This window comes from Nannobrachium achirus (genome assembly GCF_963921795.1).
Source record: "Nannobrachium achirus genome assembly, chromosome: 3".
Lineage (NCBI taxonomy): Eukaryota > Metazoa > Chordata > Actinopteri > Myctophiformes > Myctophidae > Nannobrachium > Nannobrachium achirus.
The window spans coordinates 64,120,781-64,128,880 of record NC_137812.1 but is presented as its reverse complement, the minus strand read 5'-3'; positions in this window follow the sequence as shown (position 1 = coordinate 64,128,880).

Here is an 8,100-nt window from a genome sequence, read left to right as displayed (position 1 = left end):
TTTTGTATTCAGTGCGGGCCGCAACTGGGAGCCAGTGGAGGCTGCGGAGAAGGGGAGAGACATGTGAGAACTTAGGCTGGTTGAAGACCAGTCGTGCCGCGGCATTTTGGATCAGTTGGAGAGGTTTAAAGTGCACATGCCGGGAGACCAATGAGGAGAGAGTTACAATAGTCAAGCTTTGATATGACAGATGTCTGAATGAGGAGCTGGGCTGCCTCTTGGCTGAGGAAGGGTCTGATTTTACGGATGTTATAGAGTGTGAACCTACAGGACCGGGTGACTGATGCAATGTATGCCTTGAATGATAGCTGGCTGTCCAGGACCACACCAAGGTTTCTAGCAGTAGGAACTGAAGTCACCAATGCATTATCTAAGGAAATAGTGAGATCTTGCATGGGGCAAGACTTAGCTGGGAAGAAGAGTAGCTCCGTCTTGTCCGGGTTCAGCTTAAGGTGGTGGGCTGACATCCACTGTGAGATGTCGGCCAGACATGCAGCAATGCGTTCTTCCACCTGGGTGGCAGAAGGGGGGAAGGACAAAAACAGTTGAGTGTCATCAGCATAGCAGTGATAGGATAGATTGTGAGCAGAGATTACAGCACCAAGGGATTTGGTGTACAGGGAGAAAAGCAGAGGGCCAAGTACGGATCCCTGGGGGACTCCCGTTTGGAGGGTTCGGGGGGATGAAAGCAAACCTTTCCATGAGACCTGGTAGGTCCGGTCCGACAGGTAGGAGGAGAACCACTTTAGTGCCGTCCCGGTGATGCCTAGGTCAGCAAGGGTGTCCAGGAGCAGCTGGTGGTTCACTGTGTCGAATGCCGCTGATAGATCCAGAAGAATCAGGACTGCAGAGTGGGAGGCAGCCTGGGCAACATGGAGTGCTTCTGTGACTGCTAGGAGTGCCGTTTCTGTAGAATGGGCCGGTTTAAAACCTGACTGGTTGGGATCAAGCAGGTTGTTCTGTGAGAGATGGAGAGAAAGCTGGTTAGAGACCACACGTTCAAGGGTTTTTGAAAGAAATGAGAGGAGGGATACCGGTCTGTAGTTCTTGACGTCCGAGGGGTCAAGAGTTGGTTTTTTGAGGAGTTATAGTGTTCCGTGTTCCGTTTTTTGTGCAAACAGCTCCTATAAGTGGCTGTGCGTGTGTCTGTAGCCTTTTTCCTCAGCGTTTTGCCATAGTAAAATGTGTGTACGTAGCATCATGTTTGTCTAGTGATGTCATATGTCGTATGTCTGTAGCATTTTTCCTCAGCATTTTGCTATAGCAAGCACGACCACCGCTCACTTCACATTGGGTGTGATTTTTCATCTTTATCTGTTCCTGGATCAACTTTTAGCCAATCAGGAAGCAACATTCTCGGTGACGTCACCATTATAGAGTAAGTCCATTGAGTTCAATGGGGGAGTGGTGCTAGCCTGAGGATTGGTCAAGCTTCACATGACAATTTTGCTATATCCAGACAATAAATGGGAAACCACACTTGAAATTTCCAATTGCATCTTTCTAGGTTATAGTTAGATTAGATTACGTAACGACCAGCGGATTGGCTGAGCTTCACATGACATTTTCGCTGTCTCCTCATTGGCTAAAAGTTACTCTAAAAAAATATTTGTGTTGCTTCCTTATTGGCTAAAAGATAACCTCATTTATTTGAATGGGGAAATCACACTTGCAATTTCTCAGAATTGCAAATAAAAATAAACCCCCCAGAAGCATATAAAACTACACATTTTTGCAAATTTATACCTATAGCTCACAATACAAACACAACAGGTCTTGCACCTGCATCAGGTAACGTGATTGTAACAAGTTCTAATCATACCAGGGCCGGACTGAGACATAAATTTGGCCCTGGCATCTTGGCCCAGACCGGCCCACCACAACCGATGCAAACTGAACATAGAAGAAGATCTACAAGCCCACAACGCGTCGAGGCAGCGAAGCGTTGTGGGCGTGTATGAGCTGTTACAGTAGCCTATATGTTTGGTTGAGACACCGGGGCCACAGTAGTCTGTGAGTGGCCAGATGATAGACAAGCCAGTGGGCCAATCATGTGATATCTCTCTGCACTGTGGGCGAGTGCTACTGAAGGATTGTCCCCCTCCACTTAAATTCCCCGCCATTTAACAATACCTTCGTACTCTATGGTGCCTCTGGTCTCCATAGACTTCCATGTAATTCATAGTGCACGGATCATGCACACCCATGCCTAGATAATGCACCATGTGTGTCCACATTGCTCACAGCTTTCAAACAAAGAAATCCGAATGGAAATCCGTTCAGGCATTCATGAGATACAAGCCATTATGTTTTCCTAAAATGTAAACAAAGATGGCTGCCATGTTTGATAGATGGGGTTGCTATGGGGGTTAAACATGCAATTTCGCGATTTCTATCATGCCTACTACATTTTTTGGGGTCCAAAAAAAAATTTGGACCCCAGGGAAAGACATTGAAAAAATCTCGGGACTATCGGGCCTGGCATGCAATGAGTTAATGGCCGACCAGCCCACCTTTTCTTTTTTCTTTTTTTTTTTGGCCCACTGGCCCACTGGCCCACTTGTATAGTCGTGGGGGCATACCATAATGCCCCCAAAAAACAGGATGCACATTTGGGTGAGTTGTGAGCTTGGAGGTCTGCTATTTTCGATATTTTCACCAAAGGGCCCTTTTAGAAACGTCAGCCCCTGCCTCTCTAACATTCCCTGAGGATATCTGCACATCCCTGAGGATGGATGCACTGAGGAGTGCTGAAGATCCCTTGAATTCCCATGGTTCACATCTGTGCAGAGAGTACTGTGCCAGGCACGGCGGTGTCCGTGTGCAACGTGCATGACAAGACGATTACAACCCCACGTCACACTTCTCTTTCACAGGCCAGTGGAAATCTCAGAGAATACCACCAATAAATTGACCTGTCATCTGCACAACATGTCTTCTTCCAATGACCGTTAAATAGACGCTCTTGCCTTTAGTCATTGGTAGAGCCTGCAGTATCACTGTCTCGCTCGTGCTTTTACATTCATAGTTTTACATGTCGCCGTTGTCGGGTGGAAACCTCGTATCTCCAAGTTTCAAATGTGTACGTTCTTTTGCAAAGTAAAGCCCTGTTTCATCACACAAGGCCGTCGCACAAAAGTAGTGAAAACAGCAGATCTACAAGCGGGTGGCACACAACGCCGCGTTGTGTGCTTGTTTTGGACATACGAGGTTTCCGCCCGACAACAACGGTGTACTGTACAGTACATGCCAACAAGACACATTTCCTTTTGTGTTTGGCAAACAGTGATTCTGACATTGTCCTTGATATTGATAGGCACTGGGTCAATGGATTAAAGAAACAATGTATCTACCTTTTATTTAACCAGTCTGTTCACAGGGAACAGAGAAGGTTCCAAATGTAGATAGATCTTTATTTCATCTGATATTAAACTGAGTGGGTTCACAAGCTTGATTTGATTGGATTTCACTCTATCTTTTTTCCTTGATCTCCCATTGGTTCTCAAACATTTTTGGCTCAGGGAACCCCCGTAAATAACTTTTTCATCCACGGCACCCCTGAATTAGGCTATTGTTACTTTACAGTACCTTACATTTATGTCAAATATGTAAATCTATTTAGCTTATGGCACAAAGAAAACCGTTTTAGGACAGATAGAAAATAACTTAACCACTAAAACCCCAGCATCCCTAATCTGTGGGGGAACGTGTCACATCGTCAGCGATGCTGGGGGTTGCTGACTTGCTGTAGGCTGAAAACTCACTGTACAGTTCAGTGCAACTCATGTCCGTTTGAAGTGACATTGATAAATTCCAAATATTATCAAAGTATTCTGCAGCACTCCTGGACTGGGGTCAAGGCACCCTAGGGTGCCACTGCAGCACCCACTTTGAAAATGTCTTAGATCTACAGTACAGTACATTTCCAAAGCACTTGTCATCGGGTCATCCCTATGTTCCCAGGGCACTATGTTCCCAGGGGCTTGGCAATGTTATTGCCAAGCCAGTGTTTTTTGGGGAGCGCCCGTTCTGGTTCACTCAACAAGGTTCCTTGTTGAATGAGGCACGCCTGAGCGAGCTGCTAGGCAAGCAAGTGCCCGTGCCCGGGCAGCCAATGGCCTCACGCATCGCTGAGAAGAACGCCATCCGACTTGGCAAGCTTTTGGCATCACGTGAACCAAAACAAGTGCTGCCTCTAGTCTGCGTGTCCTGATGAACACAGGACCCTGGGAAACGCACTGTAGGTGCGCTCCCCTTGTCAGCCTTGGTTAGATCATCACCAAGGGATTAAGTGTGTCCCCCCCATCCTCTTCTTCACATGACACCAGAGAGCAGAGGTTATGACGTAGAACATTATGCTCATAAACCTATGAACAATATTTTGTCTCCTGGTATCCCTGTCCCTGCCTCGCACTAGTCCTCAATAGTTCTGTCTCTCTCTCCCCTTTCTCTTCTCTTTGCTTTCTGTCTTTATATCGTCGTTGTCGGGTGGAAACCTTGTATCTCCAAGTTTCAAATGTGTACGTTCTTTCGCTAAGTAAAGCCCTGCTTCATCATACAAGGCCGTCACACAAAAGTAGCGAAAACAGCAGATCTACAAGCACACAACGCTTCGCGGTGCGAGGCGTTGTGTGCTTGTAGATCGGCTGTTTTCACTAGTTTAAGTCATTTTTAAAATGAGAAATGCAAAACTAACGGTTTTGGACATACAAGGTTTTCACCCGACAACGACGGTATCTTGATCGTCTCCACCCTGTCTGTCCGTCCCTCTGTCTTGCTCCTCACCTCTCACTTGAACATCCCTCTCTGCCCACTCACCAATCATCCCCCCACACACACTCCCACACACACACACGCACAAACGCACGCACACATACAAGCATGCAGTGCACGCCTACCACCACCACCACTCTGCAAGGCCTGCAGGCGAGGGCAGACTTTATGACTGTTCCTCAGAAGTCTCTAGGCCTTAATCCTCCCCAGGCTCAGGAGACAGAAGACACTTTGCTCCTCACTTCCCCGCCGTTTGATCCCACATATTGTGCTCCCTTTGGCGGCATGCAGGGAAGAAAAGCGAACAGGGGGAGGAGAGTGTGAGAGAGAGTGAGAGACAGAAAGGAAGCCGGGGGGTGTACTCACTGTGACTATTTCAGCATGAAAACAAGACATAAGTTCACCATTGCCAAGATGGATATCTCTCTTTGTTTTTGAAGTCCCGGGATGATTCGACTTGACTCCTGGATTGAGGTTTTTTTATGCCGTTATAATGTATCACGATGAAAGAGGGACGTGGAATGAGAGGAGAGAGGGAGGATGAAGACAAGGAGGGAGAGAGAGATTTATAGAGAAATGAATTCCTGTTGAGGTATCATCACATATCAAAGAAGCAGGGCAAGGAAAAGATGACAGGCATAATTTGTCTGTGTGTGTGTGTGTGTGTGTGTGTGTGTGTGTGTGTGTGTGTGTGTGTGTGTGTGTGTGTGTGTGTGTGTGTGTGTGTGTGTGTGTGTGTGTGTGTGTGTGTGTGTGTGTGTGTGGGGAGTATGCATAGAGATAACGGTAAAAAAAAATAGAACTTAACAAGGCCCATATGCTTTGATCTTGGTTCCATCACCACTGATGAAGCAGCCTACAAGATGTCGGGAAACTGAGAGGAAATATTTCACATGTTCTTTCTTTTATGTATCTGAAGTTCTTTGCCTCTGTGTGACAGTCGATGCCAAATAATAAAACAATCTTTTGCGGAACATTGTGTATGCACTGTATGTCTGTGCGTGCAGCAGCAGGCACGTGCACACATAGACATCAAAGTGGGCTTGAGCCCCTGCCCTTTTACCCGTCTGTAAAAAAGTGCCCTGACTGCCCTCTAAAGACCATGAATGCAGTTTTTACAATTGTGAAAGAAATGCAAACGCCCTCTTTCCATGCCATACCCGAAGGCAGCATTCAAGAGAATTGCCTCATCCAAACTCTCCTGAACTTGAAGGCAGCATCTTATGCTGAAAGAATTGCCCACTTTGTGTAGAAATACATGCCCTATGCCACATCTCCAGTATTCACTCTATTATGTTTAGTTTAGTACCGAAAATAGCCGACCTCCAAGCTCACCACGCTTGGAGGTCTGCTATTTTCGATATTTTCGACAAAAGTCCCTTTTAGAAATGTCAGCACCTGCCTCTCCAACATTCTCTGCACGTCCCTGTGCAGCAGCACGGTAGGAAAGGAAAGGACACAAACACGTGGTTGGTGCTTCCTTTGCTCAAATGAAGGCAACGTCCCTTGTCCTCTCCGTCTCTCCCACGCCAACCCCCTTGTGTGAGACCATCTTGGAGGAATCTCATTCCCTATGGACCGCTGGCTGGCACCTGACTGGCAGACAAAGCTGGGGGGTCAAGGGTCAGGACCAGTCAAAAAGGTCAAGAGTAGATTTCCAAGGTGGAAGTTGAAGAATGAACGGTAAATCACTGCTGGAAAATAACTACGTATATTTACTTAAGTACTGTACTTGAGTAAGAGTTGTACTTACAAATTCCATTACTTTTACTTCGACTCCACTACTGTACATCTCGGATCCAAATACTTGACTTTTACTCCACTACACTTTATTTGAGAACATTATAATAAGTTACTAGTTACTTTGTAGTACTAGTTACATTTGATTACAAACATACATTTTGGCTATTTGAAAATAGCTGATCTACATTTTGTAACAGTGATTTACTTTCAAATGCACAACATTTCATTTTGCAATGAATTAACCAAACCATTAACCTGTTCTAGATATAAGGGGGTAAAAGTGGATTTAAAGTCAGGATATAAATAAATAAAATGAGAATAGATTATCATCATTAGCCTTTTCTGCCCCCTCTGTAGTCTGAAACCCAGGAGAGAGTGCATGGTCAGGGTAAAGGGTGGTTTATGGGTAATAAGAGGCAAAGCTTTTTGATGGGTCACTGCATTGATTTGACTTCAGATTAAGTCCCCTTTGTGCGGCCTTGAATGAACCGTGGCCATATGGCTGTTATATAGGTCCCTTTTATGTTCAATGCATGTCTTTTGGGTTCAACAAAATCTAATATTACAGCTGCAGCACATTTATGTTTGTTGAGCGGTGGTCACACCACTCCTATACGGAGCTGTGCGTGCATGTACAGTATGCGTGTATGTAGGTATGTATTTACTGTATGTATGTAGCCTGCAATACTTCTACTGACCACACACTTTAAGGGAGGGGCGCTGCATTGTTCAGGCCAGGCACACTCACACACACACGCACGCACGCACGCACGCACGCACACACACACACACACACACACACACACACACACACACACACACACACACACACACACAAACACACACACACACACACACGTGCGCACAGTCTCCACCGCTCAGTTCACACAGGCATGATTTTTGCTTTGAGGGATGCCTGGCATTATATTATATCACACAGCTGCCTTTTGATCTTACTGTCATGTAATCAGTGTAGTGTTTTATACTGTAGGTATTTCAGTCATGTCTGGCTGGATATTAGAAAGGTAAAAAACAAGGAGAATGAATGGGATATTTAATAAAAGACTTTAAACATTTGATCCCTATAAACTTTCTTGACAGTCTTCTACTCTTGGCACCCTCTTTTTTTCTTTCTCGCTATGCGACATAGATCGGCTTATAGAATCTGATTGGCCATTTTCGCTGAATGTTTGTCGTCTACAGGTATTATGCATGCCCAGAATAAGGCGCTAGCAATGGTGGTTCCAGTGGTTTAACATAGCCTAGCCTACTTCTAATCTCTGAATAGTGTATAACTCACTGAAGTGATAAAATCTGATTTACTATTGCCCCAGCGCCCTTGCCCATCACACTCTCCTCTTTCAGCCCAATGCAGTCTTCCTGTCTTTTCTTCCTCTTGACATTTATCGCTTGGAATACTAGTTTTAGTAGCCTATCTACTTGGAAATCGGTGTTACTCAAATGGACTCTGCCACGGAGTGAACAAAACATTTCACTTTCTGGACAACCTTGCTTAACGTGTTGCCATGTGACTTAGTAGCATTTACAACAGCACTTATTTTGCCAACTTCCTTCTTGCTTTCA